Source organism: Pseudophryne corroboree, chromosome 1 (assembly GCF_028390025.1).
Source record: "Pseudophryne corroboree isolate aPseCor3 chromosome 1, aPseCor3.hap2, whole genome shotgun sequence".
In the NCBI taxonomy this organism is placed as follows: Eukaryota; Metazoa; Chordata; class Amphibia; order Anura; family Myobatrachidae; genus Pseudophryne; species Pseudophryne corroboree.
This window is the reverse complement of record NC_086444.1, coordinates 1051833197-1051856164: the sequence shown is the minus strand read 5'-3', so window position 1 is coordinate 1051856164 and position 22968 is coordinate 1051833197. Positions and strand designations below refer to the sequence as shown.

General features: G+C 40.7%; 1 protein-coding gene and 2 pseudogenes across 1 annotated transcript in view; 1 reads left to right on the top strand and 2 right to left on the bottom strand.

Annotated features, from left to right (window-relative positions):
• SGCZ (sarcoglycan zeta) overlaps positions 1-22968 on the bottom strand; it is a 1577608-nt gene that overhangs the window by 862778 nt on the left and 691862 nt on the right. The gene's annotated exons all lie outside the window — the stretch shown is intronic.
• On the bottom strand, positions 1854-1972 carry LOC134936602 (5S ribosomal RNA; annotated as a pseudogene).
• LOC134946289 (5S ribosomal RNA) lies at positions 2754-2872 on the top strand (annotated as a pseudogene).

Below are 22968 nucleotides of genomic sequence, written 5' to 3'. Positions count from 1 at the left end.
TCTCTTTCCCTGACATCCTCTCTCTTTTGCTCTTGCACCAACACCCTCTATCTTGTGAAAGTCATCATTGTGTTCAGCTCTCCAATTGCTGCACCCCGGTATGTGCAGATAGAATATCACATACTGTGGGCTTACGCTATTGGGAGAAATGTATTATAGGTGAAATATTGTGTATTGTGAGGGGCATGTAACTAGCCTTTTCAAATTACCTGCATGGTGGGAGCCTGAGGGAATCTACAGTCACATTCCTGAGAACAATACCTTTGAATGGACCAATGGTCCACTGAGTTACGAAAATGTTTACATCATGGACCAATAAGAACAGCGTGTTTATTATTGTATTGTGTGTGTGTTAGAAGCTACTGTATAAATACAGTTGATTGGATCCATTCCAGAGATCTCCTATCTCAGAACTATCATGGTTATCTGCTGACGACTGTTACCTAGATCCAGGGTGGCGCTTGCGTATGTGTATCGGCTGTAACATACTCTGACAGTGTGTAAAATACTTGCTGTTTACCTGTATTTCTGTACTTGTGTTATTTTACCTTTTTCTGTTAGTATTAAATCTGCATGTGCGTTGGACCACATTAGAAATGTATATCGTTTCATAGTTGGATTCCTTAAGGTATTTACGTTCGCAGAACCGCATGTAAGGTACGTGCCATATTTCTACGCCAACCGCGTTTCTCTCACACGCTCCCTGACACCCTCTCTCTATCTTGCTATTCTCACTTCCTGATACAATTTCTCTCTCATTCTCAACTTTCTCTCTTGCTTGCTCCCCCTATTTCTCTCTCTCTCTTCTTGACACCCTCTTTTTATCTCTTTCACTCCTCTCACTCTCGATCCTGCTCCCCTGATGGGCAAAGTAGTGACAGTAGTGGGGTGCGCCCCACACATTTGTTGCCCCGGGCCCCCACTAGCCTTAATCTGGCCCTGGCTGTATGTATGCCACTCTGCCTCTAACCTGTTCTACCATTCATGGTGTGTAACAAGGCCAGCATGGTGCACACAAGTACAGAATAGAGTTGAAGTGTATAGAAAAGAATGCCTGTTTTACAAACTAATTGGGATTGAGAGTCATTCAGACAGTTTTTTTGGATAATTGGACATGTATTAAACTATGTATTTATGTTTTTTCTTCATTGTTTACAATATAATTCATGGGCTAATGCTGTATATCATCATATATTATTTTTGGTTCCTGTAGATCTTGTTTGGATAATTAGTGTTCTGGATAATTGCTGTTCTACTTTACATTCCTCTTTTGTATTTTGGTGTTCAATTATTTTCTCATGTGTTACTGAGAAATGATCTACCAATGAATGTATTAAAATAACTATTGTTATCATTTCAATAAATGTATCTTTAAAAGTTGTTTTAACTTCCAATTCTTTTCTGAGTGGTGCAACACACACTATCTTTCTCTGTTCCTGCTGCACTATAATCCCTACTCAAGGTGCTTTGAGCATCCCTACATAACTGGGATACTGAGAATAGGGAAAGAGACAAGAAAAAATGACCTTGGTTGGGAGCACTCACTCCCGGAGAATTACTTACAATTATGATGTATGTATGAGTGGTCATGTAACAATAAAATAGTTAAGTTAAAACGTAACTTTTATTAATCTATATTTTGTAAAACATTAGGTACACTAATTGAAATGACTAGGAAAGTAAAAGAACAAAAAAACCCGATTAGTAATAGAATGGCTTTGAACTTTCTAAGCCATACATAAATTCAATCTGCGAACATTTTGATGGATTGTTACTGTGGTGTTTCAGTATCTGGCAAGCATATGCCCATCCTTCCGTGGATTCAGTGCAGTCACCAATTCAATTCCACTGGAAACCTACAACACCAGGTATTCCTAGGTGGTCTCCCACTGAAGTACTAACCCGGCCCAACACTGTATTGCCTCCAAGATCAGACGGGGTTGGGCATACCCAGTGTGGTATGGTAGTAGGTGACGTGTGAAAAAAAGGGGCAGCGAGTGCAGTTATTATATAAAGGATGTGTGTTATTGTGCCAGTTTAGCTGCATATATTCCCCCTATTAAATATTTTGTTGACCCTCATTGCAACAATTAGCGACCCAGACCCAGACACAGTCGCATACCAGCAGCTGATACAACAGATACAATTGTTGCCATAGATCTGACATGGACTGATACTTGGAAGGTCCATGTCAGATCTATGGCAACAATTGTATCGGTTGTATCAGCTGCTGGTATGCGACTGTTTATGATTACATTGTCTAATATTGCAACAAATACTTTTTGAAGCACATTTATTGATTTATCTTTGTGCCAGTATAAGCGAGTTTTTCCGCCCTCTGATACAAATTAAATACCATACTCGATATTCAGTATGAACAATTTTTCTATTTATATTTACGTATCAGAAAATATCACCCACTTAAGGTTTTCATGACAAGTAGTTTCAATCTGTAATAACTGACACTCTTTTTCATCTAAATTTGTGTCTGTCTAATGTACATGCCTTAAAATTATAATAGGCTGTTTTCCTTGTCTTGCCTCACGCTCCGTACAGAAAAAACAGAGGCTTATGTCATCAACCCCTGTTGACCATATGATTTAACCTCTGCATACCCATGTGTCTGGGTCGCTAATTGGTGCAATGAGGGTCAACAAAATATTTAATAGGGGGAATATATGCAGCTAAACTGGCACAATAACACACATCCTTTATATAATATCTGCACTCGCTGCCCCTTTTTTTCACACGTCACCTACTACCATACCACACTGGGTATGCCCAACCCCGTCTGATCTTGGAGGCAATACAGTGTTGGGACGGGTTAGTACTTCAGTGGGAGACCACCTAGGAATACCTGGTGTTGTAGGTTTCCAGTGGAATTGAATTGGTGACTGCACTGAATCCACGGAAGGATAGGCATATGCTTGCCAGATACTGAAACACCACAGTAACAATCCATCAAAATGTTCGCAGATTGAATTTATGTATGGCTTAGAAAGTTCAAAGCCATTCTATTACTAATCAGGTTTTTTTGTTCTTTTACTTTCCTAGTCATTTCAATTAGTGTACCTAATTTTTTACAAAATATAGATTAATAAAAGTTACGTTTTAACTTAACTATTTTATTGTTACATCACCACTCATACATACATCATAATTGTAAGTAATTCTCCGGGAGTGAGTGCTCCCAACCAAGGTCATTTTTTCTTGTCTCTTTCCCTATTCTCAAATACGTTTGGACCTTTGGGAGCACCGCTGACAATCACCATTTTTTCTACCCACAGATATAATTTTTCTTATTGGTAGAAGGTGATTTATCTTAGACTATTGCCTAAACTGTCAGCTTTCCTCTGAGATAATATATTTTTTTTTTTCATTTTTTTCATTACTATCCAATTTTTTCCTGTGCGGCATCCCCAAACCCCCCCCCCCTTTTTCGACTATAACTGGGATACTGCCCTGAACCTTGGCTTGGTACAGAGTGAGCCACCAGGCCTGCAGGGTCACCCCATACAATATGTTAGTATAATACACACAGAAATGCTGCTTAGGTATTATATCAAGTAAACCCTCTTACTTACTGTTGGCAAATTGTAATAATGCTTATTATTGTGTTAGATGGAAACTTTTAATTAACATAACCAAATCACATATAGATGGGACAATACTGTCGCTTTCTCAATACATTCAGCAGAAGCAAATGGTGCAGTATTTTATATTGTACAGAAAATTGTCATTAAGAGACTATTACAATATTACAATTATTGTTTTAATGCAAATTTTATATTTGCAATTAAAGAAGCAAAGTCATACTCATTCCATTTTTGTTGCTACCAATTATTTAATATATCATTTATTTCTCTTGGAATTTATGCTAGTAATTTTTAGTGCACGCAGACAGACAGTTCTTGCTCAGTTTCTTCAATGATATACTTTTTCTGTAGTAACTCAATCGAAATGTACTACAGTATAAATGAGTTGCACATTATGTTGCTGGGGCAGTATGAATGGTGTAATGGTTAGCCTTACTTCCTCACAGCACTGAGATCATGGGTTCGATTCCCATCATGGCCCTAACTGTGTGAAGTTTGTATATTCTCCCCGTACTTGCGTGGGTTTCCTCCGGGTACTCTGGTTTCCTCCCACAATCCAAAAATATAGTGGTAGGTTAATTGGGTCCCAATAAAAATTTACTCTTGTGCGTAAGTGCATGCATGTGCATGTGGTAGGGAATATAGATTGTAAGCTCCACTGGGGAAGGGACTGATGTGAATGGGAAAATATTCTCTGTAAAAGTGCTACGAAATATGTGTGCGCTATACTGTATAAATAACTGGTAATAAATAAATAATAATAAAATTCAATTTTCTTTTATGTTTTCTAAATAGTTTTACTCACATATTTTACAAGTGCTCCTTTAATTATATTATTCAGTAAATATCAAATATTACATTAGTGGACGGCCTTACCCAACGTTAAGTTGGAGGAGTTAGATTATAGCCTGTTACATCTACTGTACTGTAAATGGGTTATGTTTTGGAGTGCAACAATTTCCTTCATCACAAGTCTCCCAGCCGTGTGCCTATTGTATGTGCATTCATTTTACACTGAGTCTTCTTTTCCACCCACTATAGCATAATCAGTGAAATGGGAAAATAAATATATAATTTTGCATAAATATTATTCAAATTTACATTAATACATAGAGTACTCTTTAGGGCACACACATCCCACCTACTGTTTATGTATATTTTTTGTTTTTTTTGTTTGTGATGTTGTGTCATATATGTAAAATTCACTATCTTTTAGGAAGTGACTGGCAAGATGACCAAAAATGCCATCTTGAAAAAGGGTGGAACACTTCTGCACCGCACTGCAGCCAAGATAAAATAGGAACTCTAAAGGGATCATTCTATCTGTTATCCTGAAGAAGCCTGGGAACAGGTGAATTGCGCTGATCGCATATCGAATCGAACCCGACTGGCATCCGTGCCACAGAGCTGTGGCTGTTTGCAGGTAGACCTTTGGAGATCCACCAAAGACACCACCAAAGGTGAATACCACTACATCACCAACGGGAGGATATCACCTATTGTGGAAATTATACATCCAGAATCTTACATTGAATCTAGGTACTTACCAGAAGCTACAGCCACAGTAAGAATACTTACGTATACAGATGGAGCCCTCCTCATCTTTGCCTTTAATAGGATTAACTGATCCAGGGCAGTCGGACTTAATCCCCTGCTGTAATGACTTAATCCCCTGCTGTATTGTTCTCTCTGTATTGTATTGCAGCTGAGAATAGATGAAAGGCTTTGCTAATAAACCTTGGTGCACCTAGGCGCAACAGAGAAGCCTAGATGAGTGTGGCTCCATCTGTATATGATACTGTACACACTGGGAGATGGTCTAAGAAAACTGGTAAGGTTACCATAAAGACTGACCGTTTCATATTATAATAGAAACCAGGAAGTGATAAAAGACATTACCCCATAGTGGAATTAATACCTCTACTTACAGCAGAGGTCTGTTTTACCCAAAACCTAGACAGTGGAGTACAACGTTTTAATGTTTCCTCTGTCGACTTTTAGACATTTATATGTTGCATGTTGTGTCTGTTTGTAGTGTATATGTTTACCGGTATTAGGCCAATCCTTTTGAACACACAATGAAGTCCATATCACTATTAGCACAGAGTTGTATTGCTTATTACATGTTTACTTGATATACCACAATAAATTTACAGATTTTGATATCACATAAAGTTTACTTCAACTTATTTCTATTAATAGCAAGTGTGTTATGCGCTAAAACCCTTTGTCCCATATACAGCTATGTCCCTCTAGTGTGGAGTAAGATAGAACTCCCACCGGTTTAGGCAGAAAATTACTTACCAATACACATAGAAAGGAGCGCAGTTTCACCCCTTGCTTTAACAAAACCTAATGTACCCATTGCAGAACAGACATGTGTGAATCATTCCTTATAGTAAAAATTGAACATCATCGAAAAAAGTTTGTTGATCTCACATTAAAACACAGTCTAAAGATGTGGGTAGAACTTCAAATATCTATCTATCTATCTATCTATCTATCTATCTATCTATCTATCTATCTATCTATCTATCTATCTATCTACAGTAGCAACCTACTGCCCCAGCACTCTTGGTCTCTATAGACTCTGGTGCCCTTCTACTTGGTGTAGACCTACAATATCAAATCCAGAACGCAGACACCACTCAGAGACTGAATAATCTGTGAAAAAAGGCCCCTAAGGGTGTGTTTATTAAGTGACATTTTGGGGAGATATTGTCTGAGGAAGGGGATACCTCCCGAAACGTCACTTAATATACACCCCCTGAGGGGTCTTTTTTCACAGTTTCTGCAGTCTCCGAGTGCCACCTGCCTTCTGGACTTTATATACTGTGTATATATATATATATATATATATAATACAGCTGTAGTTATACATAAGGTTATCACTGCAGCTAATTTTCCATTTGAATTCATATGTTAATATTTACATATTTGGAAATTGTTTCACATAGTTGTTCTCAGTTATTCTAAAACAAAATCCTTCAAAGTTTAATCGACTACATTTTAGAACACTTTGCAAAGTCATTTACATTTGTCATTGTTAGCATTGCTGAATTTTTATTAAATTCGGTTTTGCTGTTTTTATTATATTGCACAAATACAACTATTATTCATCCACAAAGAAATTCATGTGAAAGAAGTATTTTTTATTTATTTTCCTTGAATATGCTTATTTGATCTTAACTTGCAACTTCTCTAGTTAATTGCCAGTCATTTTGTGTCATGCACAATAAAAATCAAAATGATTGACTTTGAAATGCATGATTGCTAAACTCCATTTGTTGAAAATATGCTTGAAGTAAATACTGTAAGGTTCAGTCTATTCATAAAAATGCTAAATTCAAAACATGCAAAACAATGATTTAAATTGAAATATAAGTTTAGTATTGTTTAGTTATATTGCGTATTGGTATTTTATTGGTGTTCAATAAAATATTATTTCTGTCATTTTCAGGTGTGATTCTTTGTGTCAATGGGTTTTGTTAAGATATAGATAAATTACGTTGATGATATTATTTAATTAATCCACAGTAGCAAATTAATCTACCAAAAAATTACAAGTGGGTGAACACATTATAGCATAGTCAGTTCAAATGAGACCCTTTCCAAAGGTTGTACATTTATGTTAGTTATAAAAGAAATCATCATATCCAGTACTTATCACAGGGTCTAATACAGATGTTGTTGGAGTGTGCATTGTTGCTGCTATCATGGACCAACAGTGATGCACAGATATGTTAATGCAGCTAGAGGCATCCAATATAAGTAGATGCCTTCTGCATGCATTTGTGAACCAGTGATGCATCTGAGGATGCAGCATTGGATCACGTGCGACTCCATTGGCTGGCTGAGTAACCCATGGGGTCACACAATGCGGCCACTGCAGCTCCTACCAAGAGGCCAGAAAATATCTGTTGGAAGACAGGGATCCAGGCCATGGCACTCCTACAAAATGGAGGCGATATGCCTCTAATTTGGTAAATTGAGGCCATTGCCGCCCCCTCCATGCCCCCAAGCAGCTGCAGACTGTCAATCACTTGACATCTGCAGCCGTTCTGATTTAAACGACACATGACCCATACTGCACATGATCATTATGGATCCTGCACATGCACAAAGTACCAGATACTGGTAGTGTGTGACATGTACAGCAAGATCAATGGGATCTGAATCAGGCCCACAGTCTTTTTTTTTATAGATGTATAATAATAATCTATTAATTTGCATGAACTCTGATGGTCAATTGAACTTATAAATTGGATTCTAAAGTTATCTCTTTTAAACTCTTTCAATACCATAAGAAACATAAATATAGTCATACCATCAACCATGTAAAAAACAAACTTAAGGCAATACTGTAACAGCCTTGGGGTTTAATTGGCACATGCTATTCTTTCTTTTATCATGATGTACTTGAAGATACTGTACTGGACTCCTCCCATAGGATTTATATCTTGTCTATAAGCAATCCCCTCATTATAACAGTTATTAAGTTTGCCTACATTTTAACCAAATACAATTCAAATGTTTACTTTAGGAGACGGTTTTGGTTAATAAACTGTAGTGGCAGTGTATTTATTTGAGCACAGCATTTTTTTGTGAAATATTTTAAAATGGAGTGAACATGAATTCACCAAATAGATTTTGCTATATTTGTGGACAATTTACAATGAAGTCACAACATTGGTCAATCACGCAGAAGATAATGCAAATTTATTAATTTTATTTTGGCTGCCATGTGGGTGATTAAGATAAAATGTCAGCACCATATATATGTGTTGTATAACATGCTATGTAAGTCTGATGAAATGGATAAAGGGGAACAAGAATAGTTTTGCAATTGCAGTTCCAATGGTCTGACAAAAACCTGTCACTAAAGGCCCGTACACACTGGTCAATATATCGGCCGTTCTCTTGAACGGCCGATATATCGCGGGACCATCGGCCAGTGTGTATGGCCGATACGTCTGTGAACTCCGTCGTTCACAGACGTATCGCGTCGGCCGCGCAGCACAGCCAACGGCCAATATATCTACCGATATATTGGCGCGTCGCTGTGTGTGTACAGGGCGGTCGGCCGACCGCCCGTACACATGCTGCGGCGGCCGGCGGTGATTGACAGCTGAACTGGGCGGGCGTGTGTACACGCCCACCCAGTTCATGACGTCAGTCCCCGACGGATCGGGCAGTGTGTATGCACAGCACACGGCCCGATCCGTCCATAGATATATCTGCAGATCAATTGATCTGCAGATATATCTACTAGTGTGTACACACCTTTAGAAGATTGTTATTTCTATGCCTCAACAAAAACTGAGGGATTTTCAAAGAAAGTAAACACTGAATATATCAATCTCCTATCTGAAATAAGTCAATTGAACTTTCTATCGTCATCATCATCATCATTATCAATCCAGAAAAAGAGAAAGGGGAATATTTACTAAAGTCGATTTTGGTTTTCAGTCTATTTTGTATGACAGGTATTTATTAAAGTCAAAATCGACTCAAAATTGACCCAAACTCCACTGACATAGAACAGTACAGTTAACAGTACTATAATAGAACCTTCAATACTTTAACAAAGAGTTCAATTCCTAACCCATATTTACTAATAATCGATTTGAAAATCAACTCAAAATCGACACAAAATCACAGTTTTCTATATAACCATCAGAAATAGTTCTATTTGATTTTATGTCATGTAGAATTGTCTCAAACCTCAATTTGATGGACATTGAAAGGCACAGCAATGATTTTTTTTAAATCGCAGATATGAAAATTAGCCCAGGAATTAAGGTGTTTGTGGGTGATACAGTGTATGCGATCTGTTTTGGCCAATATAGATGTTTTTGTATAATTTTGTCTATTTAGGGTCAGTTTAGGGTAAATTTTAGGTAGATTTTTATTAATTTTGGGTAGATTTTTTATGACTAGAACACTTTTAGCACTTCAAATAGAACTCAAATCACACAGCAATTTTAAAAAGAACTCAAAATCGACTTTAAGGACAGTAAATGAGCTATTTGGAATAGAAACACAATAGTTGATTGGTTCTATTTTGGTCTATTTTAAATAGACCCAAATTCAACTTTTAATAAATATACCCCAAAGAGTCACCTGAGCCTGCTAATTGTCCTTCTACATGTGTTCATTACAGTCCTGAGCATGACAAAATAAATGACTTAATGCAGGGTAACTGCATGTACAGAACAGCTGATCTGCAAAATATTCTATTGATGCTGCAGTAGGGCACCCACTGACAGTATCTCTGATCTGCCATTTGTGTACAAAGAAGCACCACTGGTCGCAACATCGGACCTCTGAACAGTCGTATGGTTGCTCAGAATGTCCATCATAAGGAAACAAAAGCATAAATCAAGAACTGGTAGCTGAATTACTGAATAACTACAAAAAGTTAGCACGTCATATGGCATTGAAGACACATATGCACTGGCATCTGGACTTCAATCTGGGCAAATTTATGGAGCTGTGAGAGATGAGCAGGGGGAACAAAATATATTCAACCAATAGAGCAACAATATTAAGGGATTTGAGATCCAGTGATGCTTTATACTGCCATATTCATGTTAAGTGTGTATGGTTAAATCATACAATTTGAAATTGTTGACTAGTTTTATCATTCAATGCATAAGTACTAAATGCTGATTATACCCAGCCTGAAAATGGCTGAAGAATGGTCATGATCATTCGGTCTGTTTTCCAAATCTGGTCGATCCACCTGATCTTTCTTCAGTCTGACAACAGAGATCTCCTCCATACCTTGTGTAGCATATGGAGATGCTCCATCGAGTGGTGTCACAAGAGGGTTGTGGCTCACACCTGGGTGTCACCCTTCCAGGGGGTGACACCAAAATGCCAGCTCCTCTGTAGTGACAGGAGCCGGGTGATACAGTGTGACATTCTACTGCAGTGCCTAGCTCCTGTCACTGAGAAGGAGCTAGCAGTACAGCCAGAGTCTCTGGGGACAGCCCTGCATCCCCGAAGATGCTGGTCATGCCCCCAGAGTGATGTGACCCAGGGGGTTTTCTGTGAGGCCACGATCCTAATACTGATGTGAACGGAGAACTTCATGCCCCTTTATGATAAGCCATGCTCCCATTTCCAGTGCACAAGGGGTGCAATAGGCTACACTGGGTGAAACCAACCCTGATGCACTAATGGCTCCATATACTGCACAGTTGGCCCCTCCCCTGTCTGCTACATGATCAAGCAGTGTATGTCCAGCTTTACTCAGTGTATGTCCAACTGGAACTCAACTTTAAATAAGTCTCATTAAAGGTGTCTGCAAGAAACAATACTGTACAATGGGATTTCCCCAGTATATTTTACAGAGCAATACCCAAACCAATTGAAGTAAACAGTCAACAGGAGCTTCAGTATGACTAATATCTTCCTGGGTTATGGTAAATTTAGTATTGTTCCTTTGCACTACTACTGTATGTTCAGTTACTGTAATTCACATCTGTATACCACGAGAGCTGTGCACTACAAAATCAGTGTAATATGAAGTAATGTCTATGGGGGTCATTCTGACCCGATTGCTCACTGCAGTTTGCCGCAGTGCAGCGATCGGGTCAGAACTGCGCATGCGCCGGTGCCACAGTGCGCCGGCGCATGGCAATCGTTGGTGCCCAGCGATCGCCTCTGAGACAGAGGCGGTCGCTCGGCAGGAGGGGGCTGAACGGCGGTGTTAAGCCACCGTTTATTAGGCGCGGTCTGGCCAACGCAGGCATGGCCGGACCATTGGGGGGGCGTGGTGGCTGCGTGATGTCTCACGCAGCAGCTGCGGCCAGCGGCAGCGACACACAACTCCCGGGCAGCTGCAGGAGCTGCGCTGGCCGGGAGTTACTCCACAGATACAAAGGCATCGCCTCTGTGCGATGCTATTGTATTTGTACGGGGGGGGCTGGCACTGACATGCGGGGTGGACTAGCCCTGTGCTGGGCGTTCCCCCGCATGTCTGAGTTTACGATTGTAGCTGTGCTAAATTTAGCACAGCTGGGGGCGTGGCCTGACTGGAGAGGCGGCTGGATGCAGGGATTTAGAGCTCCTGCTTCCACCTAACTAAATAGCGGCTGCCGCAGGAGATATTGCCCCCTCTGTACCCAATTTATACCCCTGACGGCCCTGGGTACCTGTGCGCCTGTCCGCGGAGCTGGGAGACTGTTTACTCGGTCTCTGCGGGTTGCGGCCTGTGCCGACAGCCGAAGCCGCGGGCTAAATTTCTGCTTCCGGTCTGCCGAGAAGCTCCGTGGGGCCTACTGACTACGGAGCTGCCTACGACCATCGGAGCTCCCTCACCCCCCCTCGCCTACCTCGGGGCTTGCTGTCTGTCCTCTGGGACCCCCTCACAACACCGTTGGTGACCTGTGGAACGGAGCTCGGAACCCGGCGATCGCAGCTGGGGAAAGACGCGCACTTCCGGTGCTGCGCCAGCACGTCTCTGCTGCTCCCTGCTCCGGTCTCTCGCCGGAGCAACTGTACTCTCCCTGTGCCGTTCTCCCCCCAGCACACATCGTGCACTGGACCTGGAGGACGGAGGAGTAGGAACCGGAGGTGAGGGGGTAACTAAACTAAATATAAATAAATAAATGCACATTATTTCTTCATTGATAGAAGCTACTGGTATCCAACATAAACCCATCTACAGGGACCCCACGGCCATACTGAGCCCTTCCTCTCCCTACCCCTGTTGGCCAACTCCTCACCCTACGTTTGTTATCTGATGGACCGTAAAACAGTGGGACTGAACACCTTTACTACCCTTACAGCTGACCCTCAATACCGGTGACTCTCTCTCCAGTCCATTGCCACAAAGTGAATTACTCCTCCTACCCCCCCTTCCTACCACCACATGTGGGAAGCAAGAGTGGTTATCCCAAGGCTTATTGATATACCCTCAATTGGCGTGCTCACACGGTGATGCCGCGGATCGGATTGCTGTAATCTTCAACATACTACAATACCGTTATTGTTTGCCACGCTCTTTAAATCTTGCTGACCACCCTCCCATATGTGCTGGAGGTGTTGGAATTAGACCTGATGCTCACAGCTGTGTCCTTCTGATGGCATGGTGCTCTACGTCTGATTTCAGCCTCTTCTAACTGGTAACATTTGTCTGCAATATGTGAATACTCACCTCTCACGGCTGTGATGTAGAGCTTCCCCCTGCTTTTATAACCAACGGCGTACCGCCTCGTCTGTCTGACCCTCATGAGCTCATAATAATTATTATGGACAAGTTCTTAAGTTCTTCTACACCGAAACCTCAAAGATATAGAAGTGGTGGTAAGCGTGGTTAACCAAGCCCTGATTCTCCATTACCGTCACCTAACTCTGATTATCTGGGCACTGCAACTGACTCCCCACCTACCATGCCTCCGAAGGCTCCCCCCGCACCTCCTTCTTACTCAGATATAGTGAAAGCGATTAAGGAGACTGTGGAACCTCTGCTACAAGCTCAGGCAGATAAATTCATGACGGCAGTATCGGACCTGAAATCGGAACTCGGGACCATGACACGCAGAATCTCGGTAAATTAAAATAGAATAGGAGCTAACTTTAAAGAAATTGAAGATCTAAAAGAACAGGTTATATCCTTGACATCTTCTCGCCAACAGATGATGATGAAGATAGACGACCCTGAGAATCGTTCGAGGCAAAATGACCTGAGAATTGTGGGCCTTAAAGAATCGCTGAAAGGCCCCGACCTTTTGAAATGTCTCCTCTCTGATTTACCAGATCTCCTGGGTATCCCGGAAGACCTTTGCTCGTTGGAAATTGAGCGAGCGCATAGACTGGTTCCGCCACGGGACTCTAATCAGTTCAGGCCCCGCCCGGTTAACTTCAAATGCTTAAACTTTAGACACAAACAAATGATATGGTCTGCGGCTCGGAGCAAAGGTCCACTTCACTGGGATGGCCAACGGCTGTTTCTCTTCCAAGATTATTCCGCAGAAGTCTCTAGAGCCAGGAAAGAAATGTCTCCAATATGCTCCCAGTTAGTGAAAAGTGGTACCCGATTCTCTCTCCTCTACCCTGCGTGGCTGCGCATCTTCACCCCACAAGGTCCGAAGGACTTTACTTCAGTGGACTCTGCTAAAGAATTTGTAATGGGACTCGAGGAAATATGCGGTTACCCTTGGCTTCGCAACCATCTTCTCCGTCCAGGGCTGGTGATGAGTGACACTTGATACCGAGATTTGGCCATTCCTTCTCTACTGGGTGATATTGTTAATATTTCTACCTTATTGTGGGGTGGGTTTGGTTTGGTTTGCTGCCTAATACGGTGGTGTTGATGATGCGCCATTCTTTTTCTGTAAGGGTCAAAATGTTGTCTGTTTAAATATACTAACTCGGTATTGCCCGTTGGTTATTTCATTTTCATTTTTAATTTATTTTGCTTTACATTGCAGCTGGATCAGGCTGCCTGTTTCTACCGATGTTTACTGTTGTAGATGTTTTCATGTACTGTTTTTGTCTTTGTTCTTACTTCTATTTTCTCCTCTCTTTTCTGTCTTTCCCTACTTCTTTCTCTTTTCTGTCCTTCCTGCAGTTGCCTAACCAGGTGGGGTGGGAAGCATTTCTGTCACTGTTACTCCGGATTATACTTCTTAATGTCCCCCATTTCAAGAATTGTTATTGGCTCTTTGTATTCTCCTATTGTTGGATAGATGTCCCACCTTAACATAATGTCATGGAATGTTAGGGCCATCAATTCTCCTATCAAACGGAGACGTATCCTCACTTACTTAAATAAAATGAAAGCGGATGTTTCTCTGCTCCAGGAAACACACCTGACTCCTGCTGAACATGGTAAGCTTACTATGCTTAAACAAGAAGTTGTAGCCTTTTCTTAATTTTCTTCTAAGGCGAGGGGGGTTGCGATCCTCATCCGTAAAGGAGTTGAGATCGACATCCATCATCAGATTATTGATCCCTTGGGTAGATATATTGTTCTAGACGTCACCTTGGAGGGAACCAGACTAACCCTATGTAACGTCTATGCCCCGGCCGTTTATGATAAAACATTTTATTTAGAGATGACGAATCTTCTCCGACCTTATTCTCAGACCTCTCTTATTGTTGGAGGGGATATGAATTTGGTATCCTCTTTGATTTTGGATAGGAAGGGTGTTTCCTCTCAGAGGTCCCGGCTTCCCAAGATCAATCTGGACTATGTATCTACACAATTAGGCTTGGTAGACATATGGCGGTTGCATAACCCTGTAGAATTAGAATGCACCTATTATTCTTCAACTCACAATCCTTTTTCTCGTATCGATTATTTTCTTGTATCCACCGACCTGTCCCCCAGGATTATTGAGGCAACTATCAACCCTATAACTATTTCAGACCACGCCCCTATATCGATTGTACTGCAAGGTAAATTCACTTTAGGTACTAATTCACATTGGAGATTCCCTGCCAAAATGGCGGCTTCCCCAGACTTTAAGAACATGTTGCTAGCTTCTTGGGACTCTTACTCTCTTAACAACTCTGACCACATATCTGACCCTGCCTTGTTTTGGCAGACTGCTAAAGCAGTTCTGCGAGGAGACATAATAGCATACTTGTCGAAGTACAGACGGGATCGGGATGTCGCATATAGAGAGGCACAAGCTACACTTACATCCTCGTTTCAAAATTTTAAATCCTCACCTACCCCAGCTAACAAACAAGTGTATAGGGATGCTAGAACCCAATTTGACCACACTCTAACAAATATGGATAATAGCTTCCTTTTCGCGGGAAAACATAAATTCTTCCAATATGGGGATAAGCCTAGCCGAATGCTCTCCAACTTACTCAGATCCGACAGGGGCCCCCACCATGTGACGGCACTGAGGGACTCTGCCTCTAAAACACAGTCTGAGGGAAAGGCGATAAATAATATTTTTTACTCCTTTTTCAATGACCTTTATTCACATAGTGAGGTTGACTAAATTAATAAAAGCTTCTTCTGGGACACATTGCAGTTGCCCCAGATTTCTTCTACTCAATCGGACTCCCTGACTGCTCCTGTTACTGCCACTGAGGTAGCGGAAGCTATTAAAGCACTTAAGCCTCTGAAGACCCCGGGCCCTGATGGCCTATCTGGGGAATTCTTTAAATTGCTCTCCCCTAAAATAACCGACTCCCTGACTGCCTTCTTTAATTCTATTTTTTCTACTCTTACTATCCCGCATTACTTTAACTCGGCCCTGATTAGGGTTATACCCAAACCTGGTAAGGACCCCCTCCTCCCGTCCTCTTACCACCCTATTTCCTTACTTAATGTGGACTACAAATTGTTTACTAAATTGTTGGCGGACCGCTTGAAATTTATCTTGCCTGAGATGGTCCATGAAGATCAAACAGGGTTTATCTCAGGCAGGCACTCGGTGACTAATATTCGTAAAGTTCTGACAGTTCTCCAGTCCTTGGGAGGTGTGGAGACAGGTGGACCCACTTTCCTACTATCACTAGATGCTGAGAAGGCATTTGACCTGGTGACGTGGGACCACCTGTTTGAGACACTCAGACGTTTTGGATTTCCCGACCGATTTGTGGCCATACTACGCACCATATATCATAACGCATCTACACAAATTTTTACTAATCAATTTCTTTCTCAACCCTTAGTGATTCATAGAGGGACCAGGCAAGGTTGCCCCTTATCCCCCTTGCTATTTGCGGCAGCCTTAGAGCCACTGGCGGTAGCACTGAGAAAGTTACCGGCTTTCTCTGGGATTTCAGTGGGAGAGAAAGAGGTTAAAGTTGGACAATTTGCAGACGATATAATTTTGTTTGTTTCCAACCCCCGTACATCCATTCCGGCTATATTTGACACTATTCATTGTTTTAGCACCTTCGCTGGTTATCGTATAAACTCCCATAAATCCGAACTACTTCCTTTGACTAATATTAATGACCCCCTCTTATACGCTGATTTCTCTTCACAATTTACCATGACCCATGATAAACTAAAATATTTAGGTATATATATCCCTTCGGAACTTTCCCAGGTATATCTGTTTAACTATACTCCCATTATCCAAACAATCAAAACACGTTTAGAAACTTGGAAGGACCTCAAACTCTCTCTGCTGGGCAGAATAGCGGTGATAAAGGCAGTTATCTTCCCCAAACTGGCTTACCTGCTCCAAATGCTCCCAGTCACAATTTCCAAACAGGATTCCCTGCTCTGTTCACAACTGTTTTCTAAATTTATCTGGAAAAATGCTAAGCCTCGTATGCCCAAAGCCCGAACCTTTCTCAACAAACGTAAAGGTGGTCTTACTATGCCTAATGTGATGATATTTGCTAGATCGCCACTATTTAAGATTGCCTCTGACTGGCTGCTTAGATCAGATTTATTTACGAACCTAGAACTGGAGGAGGCACTGTTTTTCCCTTATTCCCCAGCAGCACTGCTTCACACCCCCCTATCTAAACTCCCTCAGGAATTTAAGACTAATGTTTTATTTTGGGACACATATAGGGCATGGATCTCCATTCATAAGATGTTTAGTACTGATCCCTTTGAGTCACCGTACATACCCCTATGGGGCAATCCCAATTTCCCCTCCTCTTTAGATAATCGATATTCCTATACATGGAAGTCTAAGGGAATACATACAATCAGGGACGTCTTTGATCCTTGGGGACAGATGCTCTCTTTCATGCAACTACGAGACAAATTCTCCTTACCCCACTCCAATTTTTTTATGTATCTCCAGGCACGTCATTATATCCACTCACTTGGCGACCCCTTAGGTAAGAGGATCTCTAATCGAGCTGTCCTCGATACTCTTACATTTTGTAGATATAATCCGTTCAAGATTCGCTATCTCTACAGTGACCTAATTGAAGTATCAGCCCCCTCATGGTCCCGCCTCTCTGAGACATGGCAGCGGGAACTCCCAGGGGCACCCACAATGGACGAGATCTCCGCGAACACCGAGGTAGTCTTAAAGGCTCTAAAATCCGCTGCGTTGCAGGAAATACAATTGCGGATTGTGAATAGGATGTATGTATCCCCGTCCCAAAGGCAACATTTCCGCCCTGGTGAATCTGGAAGTTGCTCTAAATGTGGATGAGTGGAGCTACTCTTGCGCATAATCTCTGGTTCTGTGGGAAAATTAAACGATTTTGGTGTAAATTCCTCCAATATTTATCCCGCTTACTCAAAATAAATCTCACTAGAGACGTGGGTCCGTTACTTTTCGCGGAGTTCTCGTCCTGGGGGCTGTGATCTGACCTCACTCCTGTGATTCCTTTGCTGACTGTGATGTTCACGGTAGCAAAGAAGGTGATACTGCGACATTGGATATATAAAACGGCCCCATCGCTGGAAGAATGGGGATCAGCTTTATTGGATGTATTATTTTGTGAGAGACGAATGGCCACCTTCCAAATTGAAACTGGGGTGATGCTTTTCCATAAAAAATGGGGTATCTATATAGATAGTTTACCTATAGATAGACGGGACTGTATCTGGAAAGTTTTCCGAGATACAGCGTGGTATTTGACTAGCCGTATGGCGGGAACCATCACTTGACTGGGTGTGACTCGACGTGTCAGTTGACTTTGTAGACCCTTCTCATGACAGCGACTCCCCACTTCTTGACACCACGTTCCCTTCAGAGCCATGACTTACCTTTCCCCCCCAGGAAGTATACCCCCCCATGCGACATATTTCACCTATTTACAATATCTCTATACTTTTTCTTTTTCTTTTCTTTCTATTTCTATTTCTTTCCTTTTCTATCTCTCTTTTCCTCTACCAGCCGTGCGACTTGGCTTATTTAGTTTTCCTTTTTTATGATTGTGAATTTTAGTATTTGGGACAGAGGTGCACCTCGGTGACTTATGCCCCTTTACATCGTTGCTAGTCAGCTGTGCTTGCATTACTTGATGTGACTTACTGTTAACTCTCTTTCTTTTATTGTTAGAAAAAAAAAAAACCTGTACAGCCTTCATTATTCTGCATTTCATATATTGACACTTGACTGTCTGTCACCGCTGAATGTCTATTATATTGATCTCTTGTACCTTATGTTATGACCTTTTGGCTGTCTAATAAAGAGAATTATAAAAAAAAAATTTTTTTTTAGCACAGCTATGATCAACTCGGAATGTCCCCCTAAGTTATGTTGAACAAATATTAATTTAAATTTAACAAGCTTATTACAAACAATGTAAAATTTATTCAGGCAATTTTGGCACATAATTGAAACTAAAGTTTGAACTCAGTTTAATGTTGCATTTCTCTTCCAACAAATGTCCTGCTAAAATACTAAAATTAGCTGGATTGTGATACTTCAATGAGCTTTCTCTGTAAAATAACCACATGGGACCTTGAGGGATTTAAAATGTTTAGAAGAAAATGTTTATCAGATGCAGCAGAAGGTATATGGAATGTAATTGTATTTATAATTTGGGAGAAAATGCTGTGCCATTTAGATCATTCCTTTTATAGTTAAAAACACTATATGTTTTATATATATTTTAGAATTTAAAGTGAAAAAAATATATAATTTAGGTCTACATCAAATTGCCCTCTATTCTTCACATCAATCCTAAACTGTTTAAAGAGATGTCGCAAATGTCAAACTGCACTACACAGTAATAAGATGGGTAGTGAAAATGGAAATGATCACCCAATATTTAATATAATAGTATACAGTAAAGTATATTGGTTATGATTCTGAGCTGGATGTTAATCAGGCCTACAGTATGTGCTCCCACACTGCATCCATGGAAACAAATACAAGCAGGGATGTGTGAATTGTACAGTGCAGCTGCCACCTACAGTAGCTTTCTGCTTGATTTGAAACAAGTAACATCTCTATGCACAGACATCGGCATTGTACCTACCTCTGAATCAGGCCCCTAGTTATTAAGCACCCACAGTAATATTTTTTTACATTTATAATAATATGAAGTAATCATATGTTCATGCAGTTATCTGGTTTATGCCAAATTAGTTTTCACCCCAAATAGTTATATATACTGTATATATCTATATACATACTAAAAGTGTACATATGCAAGTAAGTGTGTTTGCTCTTTATAGACTCCTACATGGCCTTGTGGATCTGGACCAAACATGGTAATCATACTATTCGTTATCCAACTTAAAATACTGGCCAGGTTTAAACTGAGGAAAAAAAACTTTTTCGGCGCCAGGGCCAAATATTTATATCATATACAGTATATAAAATTCATTGATCTGTTTGTTTGTCTGGTTATGCATTCCAACATCCCAGCACCGATTGGGATGAAACCAACGTGATGTGGTCCAAGTTTTAGGGGGGATAGGGTCTCGGTCAAACCTCCCGGTGGAATGTGGCAGGAAGAACTTTCACCAAATGAGCCTGTTCTGGCCCTTCCACTGGATGGATTTTCAAAAAAACTTCAGAGTGGTAACATTGGAACCCCAAAGACATTCTAGGGGGTTGAGGTCGGTCAGACCTCAGGGCGGAATGCACCAGGCAGAACTGTGGCCCAGGAAGTCTGTTCCACTGCATGCAAATTTGGATGTTGAAGAAAACTTCACAGACTAGTAATATTTGATCCTAGAAGACATCATAGGGGCCTGGGATCAGTCGGCCCTCCATTTGTGTTCGGTAGGCATAACTTTGACACAGGGAGCCTGTTCAGGGCTTTCTATTGGATGGATTTGGAAGAAAACTTCACAGAGTGGTAACATTGGATCCAGGAAGACATATTATGGTCTTGGAGTATATGCTGAAGACATCGGGTATAAGACATACTATGGGGTTGGGGTCCCAGTTTGACCTAATGTTAGTATATGCTGGGAAGGACTTTGACATAGGGAGTCTGTTCTGAGTCTTCCACTGGATGGAGTTGGATGAAAACCTTAATGAACTGCAATAACTGACAGAAATGACCATAATTCAATGACCTGAAATAACAGACTAAAATAACCATAAATCAATGAAATAAAATAACTGACATAAATGGAGGTGGGAAGACAAAAAATGTTGTGTACCCAAAAGCCTTGGAATAGCAACATTGATAACAGAAGAGAAACAAGAAACCCATCTCACAATGTAAAAGTGATTATAAAGCTGAACAGAAAGAAAAGCTTGGGTTCAGAGCTAATGGAGACACCACAAAAACAAAAATGACACTGGGCAGCCACCTCATGGGTGTGATGGAAGAGCGACTAAGCATATTTTTTATATGTTAACAGTTATATCCAACTCATTGATAACTGCATTGCTAGAAAATTTAAACCCAGGCAACACTGGGTACTTCAGCTAGTGTATATATATATATATATATATATATATATAAAAAAAATCTGTAATATGAAATTACCTTTTTAGTGATAATGATGTCGGAAATTATGCAAATATTTGAGTCTTCAACAATAGTAAAACCAAAACCGACTGTAAAACGCATATTTTTCTTTGGATATAACCTACATTTTAGTAAATGCACACCATAGTATTTGATTATCGTGATTAATATACCAAAAATAATACCGCAAGTTGAAATACCTACTGTATTGCACCGGTTACAGATCAAAGGGTCGTCAGTGAAAAGGACGACATTGTCTAGGTCAACAGCAAATGGTCGACATGCACCAGGTCGACATGGGCAAGAGGTCAACACAGAAATGGTCAACACATGAAAAGGTCAACATTAGTTTTTCATGTTTTTTGTGTCAAAATTTCCCTACCAGCACATGGACCCCCAATTAGTGCTTCAGGCAAGGTAACCATTTTAAATTGTAGTCCACATGGATGGTAAAGTATGAAAAAGTGCTAAAAATGAAAATAAAAAAAATTGTCAACCTATTTATGTGTTGACCATTGCCACGTTGACCTATTGACCACATCAACCTAATACATGTCGACCATTTGGTGTTGACCTAGTCACTGTAGATCTATAGACTGCATACCACTGCACCTACACTATAAAACGTATGATTTGCTTGCAATCATATGAGATCAATTTCAAAAATAATTTACAGTGGACACATTAATGTCATACAATATGTCTAATTTATATAATAACTCTTTATCAAACAGATCACCATGCACTGTCTCATATGGATTAATGGTATATACCAAAATGGAATTTAGTCCACTTATGACAGTATATAATATAATATAATATAATATCATTATTGTTAATATATTTCTTGCAATTTAAAAAGTGAAATAAATTGTGCACATTGTTACAGTGTAGATCTGTGATACTTGGCAAAAAATAAGGAATATACATAAAGGTTTTGGATGCGTTTAAACTTACCTTATTTCAATGCAGCATGGTTTGCAAATAAGGTCACAATAAAAATCTTTCAATATTGATTTACGTTTAAATGCTACGTATTGTAAAAATCAATTATAGCTAGTGAATAAGGAGAGTATATTACAATAATGTGCAATAATGCTTAAACTGCGGAAGCTGGAGACCATTCTGAATGAACATATTTTGCATTTATCCATCAAGTCATCATAGCGTACAGTACCTGCTATCATATACTAGTAAAACCCCATACATAATCTAAGACCAAACATTCTGCAAAATCACATTTTCTGGCACCGACCTCAAATACACATTTATTAAATACATAATAATATGTCTCAATGTTTATATTTTGCACACAGTGTTAATACATTTCCCTAGATGCAAATAGGCTTGCAATGGATCTATAAATGTACTGTTGCAAGCATTTAAAGGAAATAGGTTGGCCAGGTCCACACTATAACAGAGTAAGTGGCAGATGTACTACGACTTGGAGAATGCTAAAGTGAACAGAGATAAAGTACCAACTCATCAGCTCAGAACGGACATTTTTCAAACAGCCTGTAACGTGGTAGCTAGTAGCTGATTGTTTGGTAGTTTATCTCTCTCCACATTCTCTCTCTCCAGGGCTTAGTACATTTGCCCTTATGAGAGATAAAACTCTGGTCTGGATTAAGGGGGGGGGGGGGGTGATGTTTGCAGAAGCATGTAGAGTGAGTGACAGCTCCTGAGTTCTTTAATGCAACTTCATGTGCACAAAGCTTGAGGCAGCTGGGATCTGCTCTATCTACTTGCTAAATGCCTGCTATCCCATGAGACAGCCAGTAACCCAGGAAACTCTGACACACACACACACTGATAGTGCTGAGCAATGTGGACCATCCGGCGGGCCTGCAGGCTACCTAACATGCACCAGACACAGCTTCACACAGGTTGTTACCCACCCAGTACCTTTTGCTGTGTTTTGCCCTTTACCTCCCTCAGGGGTGGTCTTCTGTTTGCCGGCGGTCGGGCTCCCGGCGCTCAGTATACCGGCGCCGGGAGCCCGACAGCCGGCATACCGACAATTATTTTCCCT